This window comes from Rhinolophus sinicus, chromosome 4 (genome assembly GCF_057876585.1).
Source record: "Rhinolophus sinicus isolate RSI-liver-muscle chromosome 4, RSI-T2T, whole genome shotgun sequence".
Lineage (NCBI taxonomy): Eukaryota > Metazoa > Chordata > Mammalia > Chiroptera > Rhinolophidae > Rhinolophus > Rhinolophus sinicus.
This window is the reverse complement of record NC_142504.1, coordinates 90,912,205-90,922,028: the sequence shown is the minus strand read 5'-3', so window position 1 is coordinate 90,922,028 and position 9,824 is coordinate 90,912,205. Positions and strand designations below refer to the sequence as shown.

Sequence of the window (9,824 nt, the reverse complement as noted above, 5' to 3'; positions counted from 1 at the left end):
TTGCCATTTCTCGTGTCTTAGAAATACAGCCAAACCCATACAGAAAATTTCATTAGTCCTTATATTTCAATTCACTGCACAAGGGAGCATGTTCCCACTGGGAGAAAATCGACCGAGCTCCGTTTTGGGGAAGACAGACGGTGTGTTTTTGGTCTTTGATTGTATTACTTCTGAACTGTCCGTAACACTACGAGGTTGCTGAGAAGAGGTCACCACTATTTACTGGTGGTCCTACAAACACACCAATGCTGAGCATTTGCCAGAGACACCACTAAGATTGGACCACAATGCCTTTGGCATGAGAACTCTTGGAGGTTAGTACCCTAGCCCTGCACATTCTTCTTATAATTTCTCGAGGAATATTTAACGCGTGCATTTGTTAAGTCCTTACTGTGTGAGCAGCTAGCTTGGGAACATTAGAGAAAAAAGAGAAGAAACAAAGGAGAAAATGTGATTGTTAGCTTTAGGCAGTTTATTTAATGGGATCACAAGAATTTTGGAAATATTCTAGAAGAAATAATTTTTACGTCACACAGACTGTGATGGTAATCTTAATCCTTATGGGGAGTATATTGATTAGCTCACCTGATGAAAACTCTTGTATGTGACCACATGATATAGAAAAATTGGACTGCTGTATACCAGGCTAATGTCAAAATCAAACTGGATCTTTTGGGCTACATCCTTGCCAACTGAAATATTTGTCATGGACTCCACATTTCTAGTGCTTGTCTGTCTGACTACTCAGCACAAACCTGATATCTCACCTTCCTGATCTGCCACAGGACAGAATGGTCAAAAGTGCTGCCTAGTATTTTCATCTTTTCACTTTACCTGTCGTATTAGTCAGAGTGCTCCAGAGAAACAGAACTAATTGTGTGTGTGTGTGTGTGTGTGTGTGTGTGTGTGTGTGTGTAGGTGGAGATAAAGAGAGATTTCTTTTAAGGAATTGGCTCACACAATTGTGGAAGCCAGGAAGTCTGAAATCTGAAGGGTAGAGAGGTAGGCTGGAGATCCAGAGTAGAGCTGATATTGCAGCTCAAATCCGAAGGCAGTTGGAAGCAAAATTTCCTCCTCTTCAGGGGACCTCAAGACAGTAATAAGAACCTTGTTTCTAATGTACCTAATTTTACAGAACTTAAAACATGTTGCATAGGGGCATTACTTGGTTATCAAAAGAGCCAAATAGAATATTTTTAGAAATGAAACACAGAGACTCAGAGGCTCAGGGACATTGAGTGAACATCTAGCTCTTAGTACACAATGATGATATTATCTATGGATGCCCCCCCCCCTTTACTTGTGAGAGTCCCCAACTCCCACCAACATGTTTCTGTTTCTCTGTGCCCAACAGGGAATCCTGAGGTACAAGGATGTGGCTATATTGCCCCTTTAATGACCATGTCCTCCAGGGTAAGAACCAGAGGTTGATGGTGCAGCAGGCTCAACTATTATGGTTTTCTACAAACACTGACTGTTAGCAAAAACAACACCCAATTTTTGACTGGATAACAAAATAATAAAATATGAAAAGCAATTTTGTGCCACATTTTTGTATTAATTGGATACAATATTAAATTATATTCTACTGTATATGGTAATAATAATTATCACAGTTTACAAAGATGTTTTTTGTAATGTTGAGCACTCGGTTCTTTCCTTTATATACATGATCACTTTTAATTCTGACATAACCTTCTGAAACTGTTGTAATTATTCCAACTTTATGAAGGAAGAAACTGAGACAAGATATTTTGGAAAACTCTCTTATTCCCTGCAGTTAGTAGGTGGAAAGCTGGCTTCCATTACAGGTCTGTCTGAATGCACAGCTCAAGCTCCCATCTTCTGCCTTTGAATCCCCACCACATTATCCATATAACAAAAGTATTATGGACTGAATTATGTGCCCCACAAAATTCATATATTGAAGCCCTTACCCCTGATGTGATTGTTTTTAGACACAGGGCCTTTAAAGAGGTAACTAATGTTAAATAAGATCACTTTGGGTGAGCCCTACATTCGGGTGTACTCATGAGAAGAGGAAGAGAACCAGGATTATGTGCACACAGAGGATAGGCCATGTGAGGACACAGCCATAAGGTGGCCAGCTACAAACCAAAGAGAGGCCTCAGGAGAAACCAAACCTGCCAACTCCATAATCTTGGACTTCCAGCCTTCAGAATTTTGAGAGAATACATTTCTGTATTTAAGCCACCCAGTCTGTTGTTTTTGTCATGGCAGCCTAGCAAATTAACACATATACTATAAACACATTTTGTAAGCATTGACCTACTTCCACATACCTTCACCCATCTCCATTGCTTTTTTATTAAAAAAAAAATGAAACAAAGAAATGCTTATGCTTTTATTACAATGATATTTTAATGAAAATAAACCTATTTTATAAAAAATAATTCAAACATGATAAAAGTGTGTATAGTGAAAGATAATTCACACACCCACCTTCAATGCCAGGACTCTTTCCCTAGGAAAGCCCCTGTTAACTTTTCCCTGCTTATCCTTTCAGTGATGTTCTAAGTATACCCAAGTGTGTTGTATGCATGTGTATTTATCAAAATAAGAAAATACTAGTCATATTCCTTCCAATTTTTTTTATGTCAGAAATAATTCAATGACAAACAGTTATGTTTTAAGGATATTTTAAACTTCTAAATAAGGTTAAAAAAATAAGGCATTGAAGCTTATAAAGAAATAGAACAAACAATGGCTTTATACCTCCTCCCCCCAACACCACCTTGTTTCTCTCTTAATAATTTTCCTTATCGTTTATTCCTCTATTTTGTATCCAATAATTTATGTTTTGACTTATACATTTTAGACAGTATAACTATTGACTTACTCTTATAGGACAGGGAACTTCAGCTTTCTTAAAAAAAACGCCTCCACCTACTTGCCCTTACCTATTCTCCCAATGAGGATATTTAGTTACTACACTTATTTTAATTTACAAAATAAGTAAGCTAAAATGTTTAGAAAGTTACAATAGATAGGGTTTAATTATAATTATAGAAATATTGTTGTTGACTGGCCAAATATTTTACTATGATAACTTTTCTTAGAACAAATTTTGTTGTTATTGAAGTTATGATAGTCACTGAGTTTTTTTTCATTTTTATAATTTTCTATTTATTTATTCATATTTCCCTAATACTGTCATACACCTATCAACAATTTTTTCCAGATGCCCAGATTTACCACATAATCTACCAAATCACCTCTCCCTGTTTCCCTCCCTCCCTCCTTTCCTCTTTTTTTCTCTTTCTTCCCTTCCTTCTTTTCTCTATGTATGTAAGTATGTATGCATGCATCTATCCGTCTAACTTTCTATCTTGAAGACTATCTTGCCCATAACTGGTACATTCAAGAATCATTTCTATTTAGGCCTTTGATATACGAGTAGTTGCTACTCTGAAACGTGTTTGCCTTTTACTCATTTTGTAATTCCTGTTACCTGTATCTCACACCTTCTTTATTAGCTTTTATGTTTATCCTTCAGAATATCCTTATGATGTATATTTGTTGAGTCTTTACATGTCTTAAAATGTCCCTGAGTGGGTAGAATTAAAAATAGCTTAAAAATAATTTTCATACAGGTCTTTGAAGGCTCTCCTCCATTATCTTCTAGTTCACATTGTTGCTTTTGAAAAGTCTGATTTTATTCCAGTCCCATTTCTTATTGTGTAATACTCCCAGTTGTAGTTTAATTGATTCTCGTCATCTCTGCTTTATAATTTTTCAGTGCCGTCCTTCATTGTATTAATTTCCAATCCTTACTCAGAGAAATGTTGTCAACCATGTAACTATTGTATTGGAATATTTCCAAGAGTCTTCCCTTCAACAAGCACAGTAACCCTTTTTGGAAGCATATCCACAGTAGGAATAGTACGATGCTCATTTGAGATTTTCACACAGTAGCCAGGTTATCATCAGCATAGATATTATATAGAGCATCTAAATATAAAAGAAGCTGGACAAATCTACTCCAGTGTCCCTTTTAATTATCTCTTGTGTAGTTCAGACCTAGCAATGCATTACATCATAACCTAATGCTACCTTGTTAAGGCCTAATGTATGTCTCTTATTTCCTCACTAGATTGAATGTTCCTTTGTGAATAAAGACCATGACATATTGTCTTGTGTATTTCACCTGCCTAACACTTTACAGAGAATGTAAATAATTTTCAACAGGTTTCTGTTGATTATTTTCTTATGCATGCATTCATACAGTTTTAGCTCTGATCCTTCACTTGGGTTTTTCAGTAATCAACCACCACAAGTTAAACCTGATCTTAGCAAAGAGCAAACGGAGATATCGCAGAGGATATTTGGTGTTCTCCTATTTTTCCTCTGCTCAAATATACTTTCTTCCTTTTTCTGTCCTCCTTTTCCTATGGGATGGATGCTCTTTTATTGTCACTTAACTTCTCAATGCCCTCAAATTAAGTGCACTAACAGTGCTTGTTCTTCAACTAGAAGGGCACTCCAAGGGGTTGTACAGAATGGAAGACTTTTATAGGAAGAAGGGTGTGGCAGGGGAGTTATTAGCAAAACAAAAAAATAAAATTATTTTGAGACCAGGGCATCTTTTGGGGGGGAAGGGAAAGGCAAGGATTTTATCAGGAAAACTGCCTTTCCTTCCTATGGGGCCTTGTGGAGAGGGCCTATGTGACCGATTAACTCACTGGTGTTGACCAGAAAATTCCGGAATGGTTAATTAAGATTACATTTCTGGGGAAAGTTGAAACTGTAATTAGGTCAGGTATTCAGTCTAGAGTTGGTGTCATGGGCTTTAGCATAAGTGATGCCATTCTGGGCCTGTCGTTTTCTCTTTAACACTTCCAAGTTATTGTACATGGCAGTTTTCCCAAATATTCTCCTGCCAACTACCCTGTGTGTTCTTGTTGCCTACTGTCTAATGCTAAACTAAGGCCACAAATTTTAGGAATTTTTATCATGATAATACCTAGTTTCTACTATCAATTTATTTATTAGTTAATTTAGTAACACTAACTGCTATTACAAACAAAATTCTTCCAAATAGTCAGACTAATTCTGATGCATGTATTTTTCCATACCATCAAGCAGTTAACTCAATTCTGACACTATCTACCTAGAAATAACATCGGATCCTACAATTGCTCAGTCCTACAGAACTGCGGAACTGAGGGTCTTCACGATTCTGATTTAATTTGTGACTATAACTTTAGAAATCATTTTGCTTTTCCTCCCTCTCTACACAGACCTACCTTTTACCCTGGAATATCAGTAACCCCTGAGGCAGCAGAGGGCAGTAGTCCAGACCTGTCAAATGGTCACAAGGTCTGGATCTCGGAAAGGCTAAAGATAACATCGTGCCCTAAATTGTTTCAGCTTCTGAGCCCTAAGAAGGAATGACACCCCAGCTACTTTTCAATGAATCCAGACAGAGGGATACTGAAGCTGACCCCAGAGCTATCCTCAAGAACTGAAGGAATGACTTATTACGCTTACCTCACATCCCACCAATCAGCTCCCAACATGACAATGAACCTCTAACCCACAGTGTCTCATGATTTTGCCCTATATAATCTGTAATCTACATGCTGGCGGGGAGTTGGGTCTTTCAGAGTATGAATTTGCCTGCACTCTGGATTGGTCAATTCTATAAACTACTTCCTTTCTACATTTCAAATTCTTGCTCACACATTTCTTTCGGCCAGGGCATGCAGGCAAATGGATTCAAATATAAGGGTTTGGTAACAGTTGCCCCCAATTTAGATGTCAGTTGCAAATCCAGGCTGTTACCTGTACTGACCAACTGGCACATATCTCCTCTGAGGAGGAGACACAGGCTGTAAATTGAGATCAATCTCCAATGGCCAATGATTTTATCAATCATGCCTATGTAATGAAGCCTTCATAAAAACCAAAAGTGACCAGCTTTGGATAGCTTCTGGGTTAATGACCATGAGGAGGTGCTGGGAGAGTGAAGCACCCAGAGAGAGCATGGAAACTCTGTGCCCTCCGTGTGTGTGTGTGTGTGTGTGTGTGTGTGTGTGTGTAGGGAATGTGGTGAGACAAGGAAAATTCTCCTATCTGTGCAGAAGTAAGAAATGGATGTTTTGGTCTGGGTCACCTGGCAAGAAGGAGAGACCCATGATGATGTCACTGGTCACAGAAACAACGAGGTTCACTCCAGACTTTGTTTTCCACTGCCCAGAGGAGATCCAAAGACATACCCTGGTCCTGTCACCCAGCAAACATTTTCCTAATTTTTATCACTTCATGATTTTGGCCTACGTACATATGCTTGGAATCTCTATGATATTTGTCATCTCTGCCATTAATTTAGCAATTCATATAGATGACCTTCCTTGTTAAATTTCAAGGACACCAATTGTCTGGGTGTTCCTTAAGTGCCTTCATCCAATAAATTTAATAAAAAAAATAAAAATAAAAAATAAATAAAATAAAATAAACTAATTTATATACTCCACAATATCTAGCAAAATCTTTTGACATAGTAGCGATCAAGTAACTTTTTTGAGTAATCGATCATCTGTTCTAGGTTCTGAGAGATCCACAGAAAGGTTTTCTTTTCTCCTCCTGACACCAACCATGTGATGTGTTTTCCAACACCACTTCTGCAACTCTCGGACACCAATTGAATGTCCCTAAATTCAATTTAATTCTGACATAATGTACTTGGAATTAGGATCAGATCCCACAAGGGCTCAGTCACACAAGACTGCCCCCACTTCAGATACCAGTTGTGAGTTCCGGACCACCCATACTTCTGACTGATCTGCTATAAATTAGGGGTTCCTATGAACCCCTCCTTAGGCTTGATAATTTGTTAGAAAGGCTCACAGAACTCAGAAAAGCACCTTAGTTTCTGTTACTAGTTTATTATAAAGGATGCAACTTAGGAACAGCCAAATGGAAGACATGCATTGGGCAAGGTGTCGGCGAAGATGAGTAGAGCTTCCATGCCTTCTCTGCCACCTTCCCAGCCTATCTCCCTTCTGCAGGCTTGAGAGAATGGGGCTGAAAGTCATAGGCTCCTAATTAAGATTTGGTCATTCTCACAAGCAGCCTCCATCTGGAAACTATCTAGGGGCCCACTAAGAAGTCTCTCATTAAAAAAATATACTCTTGTCACTCAGGAATTCTAAGAAGAGTTAGGAGGTCTGTGTCAGGAACCAGGGACAAAGACCCAGCATATACCATACCCACTTATTTCACTTGGTAAGTATAAGACAAGACCTGTGCTGGGTATTGAAGAATCTGCTTTTCTGGTGCTGAGGAAAGTGAATCTGATTATATGCATGCTATAAACAAGACAGTATTTTTCTAATGGACAAAGTGCACTTGGTAAATTAAAAGGGCTGCCACTGTGCTTCCATAATTCTTTTTTAGCTCTCAAAGTGAATAAAACAAGAATACAGTAAGTAAATAAACAAGTAAATAAAATTGACAATAAAATCTTTATCATTCCTCTCTGTCTAGAAATATTACACATGACACATCTATCATAATGTTGTTTCTTTTTCTTTGTTTAGTATATAATGTCCTTTCCTCTTTGGTGGAATGATCCACATAGGAGTGTCACCATTTTTTTTTAAGTGAAAGTAGCTTTTTGAAGAAATTAATAAGTAAATGAATAAATATACTGTGAAGGTTAGGTGTCAATAGACTGGATGAACTGAAATGCTACTACACATTTAGTAAACGTATGAAACTCCACTTATTTGGAGTTATGGTCCTTGATTCTTGCTGGACTAAAGTTAGCCATGATTTGACTATTTAAAAACAGTTAAAGTCATAATGGTAAAATGGAAAAAAAAAGAAAACATATTTATCTCTTTTCCTACTGACGGCCAATAAAATTAGCACTTTAGCTGCATAAATAAAATGAATGGGTTCGTCAAAAAATGGCTCCACCAAATAGATAAGCATGTCTTTGCTTTGTTAAAATGTAAAAACCTGTGACAAAAATTCCTTCCAGTCTCTTTCCAGGCCCAGCACAGCCATGGCTCATGGTCCCAAGAAACATCTGAAGTATGCAGCAGCTCAAAAGCATTGGATGCTGGATAAACTGACCCGTGTGTTTGATCCTCATCCATCTACTGGTCCCCCAAGCTGAAGGAATGTCTCCTCATCATCTTCCTAAGGAACAGACTGAAGTATGCCCTAACAGGAGATGAAGTAAAGAAGATCTTCATGCACCGGTTCATAAGATTGATAGCAAGGTCCAAACTGATGTAACTGCCACTGTTTGTTTGATGGATGTCATCAGCATCGTCAAGACTAGAGAAAATTTCCATCTGATCTACAACACCAATGTTTGCTTTGCTATACATTGTATTACACCTGAGGAGGCCAAATACAAGTCGTGCAAAGTGAAAAAAGATCTTTGTGGGCACAAAAGTAATCCCGCATCTCATGACTCATGATGCTTGCACCATCCACTACCCTGATCCCCCCATCAAGGTGAATGACACCATTCAGATTTATTTGGACACTGGCAATATTACTGATATAATCAAGTTTGACACTGGTAGCCTATGCACGGTGACCACAGGTGCCAACCTGGGAAGAATTGGTGTTACTACTGACAGACAGTGGCACCCTGGTTCTTTTGATGTGGTTCATGTAAAAGATGCCAATGCAACAGGTTTGCCACCTGGCTCTCCAACATTTTTATTATTGGCAAAGGCAACAAACCATGGGTTTCTCTTCCCTATGGAAAGGGTATCCACCTCACCATTGCTGAAGAGAGAGATAACAGACTGGCGGCCAAGCAGGGCAATGGGTGAAATGGTCTCTACGTGACGTGATTGGAAGAGTCTTCATCCCCAATTAAAGATAATATATACATCTATCTATCCATCAATCAATCTATCTATGTATATATATGTATATATGTACATATATACATATATCTATATATCTATATCTATATATCTATCCATATATATGTATATATACACATCTATGTATATATCTATATCTATCTATCTATCTATCTATCTATCTATCTATCTATCTATCTATCTATCTAAATCCTTCCAGCTTTAGAGAATCATCAGTCTCCTACTCTACAATCTTTGTAATGAGAGATTAATGTGTCACTAATTCTGGAGACTATAACTGGGGATTCATGAAAACTGTTGGACCTTCCCATACAAAGACAAATCATATCAAACATTTTTTCTTACTAGACTTTATTTTTTACAATAGTTTAGATTTTCAGAAAAATGGTGAAGATAATAGAGAGTTCCTATACACCTCTTAGTCAGTTTCTCCTATAATTATCTTAAATTATATGATGCATTTCTTATAATTAGTAAATTAACATTAATACATTGTTATTAAATAAAGTGCACATGTAATTTATATTTCCTTGGTTTTCACCTAATGTCCTTTTTCTGTTCTGTGAGTCCATTAAGGATACATTACATTTAACGGTCATTTCTCCTGAGATTCCTGTTGATTGTGACAATTTCTCAGACTTTTCTTGTTTATGACCTTGAGGACTACTGGTCAGGTATTTTATAGAATGTCCCTCAATTTGGATTTGTTTAATGATTTTCCTATGATTAGACTGGAGTTATTTTCTAAATTTTTTAATTTTTTTTTTTTTAATTTTTGGAGGACCACAAAGATAAAGTGACATTCTTATCACATTACATCATGAATATATACTGTCAACATGCTGTATCATTGATGATGTTGACTTTCATCACCTGGCTAAAGTAGTGTTTATCAGATTTCTTGCATGTACAATTACTATTTTTTTTGGTCCCCTTTTACATACTGTT

General features: G+C 37.3%; 1 pseudogene; it reads left to right on the top strand.

The window, feature by feature from the left end:
* Positions 1 to 8,032: 8,032 nt before the first annotated feature.
* LOC109458278 (small ribosomal subunit protein eS4, X isoform-like) lies at positions 8,033 to 8,819 on the top strand (annotated as a pseudogene).
* The last annotated feature ends 1,005 nt before the right edge of the window (positions 8,820 to 9,824 follow it).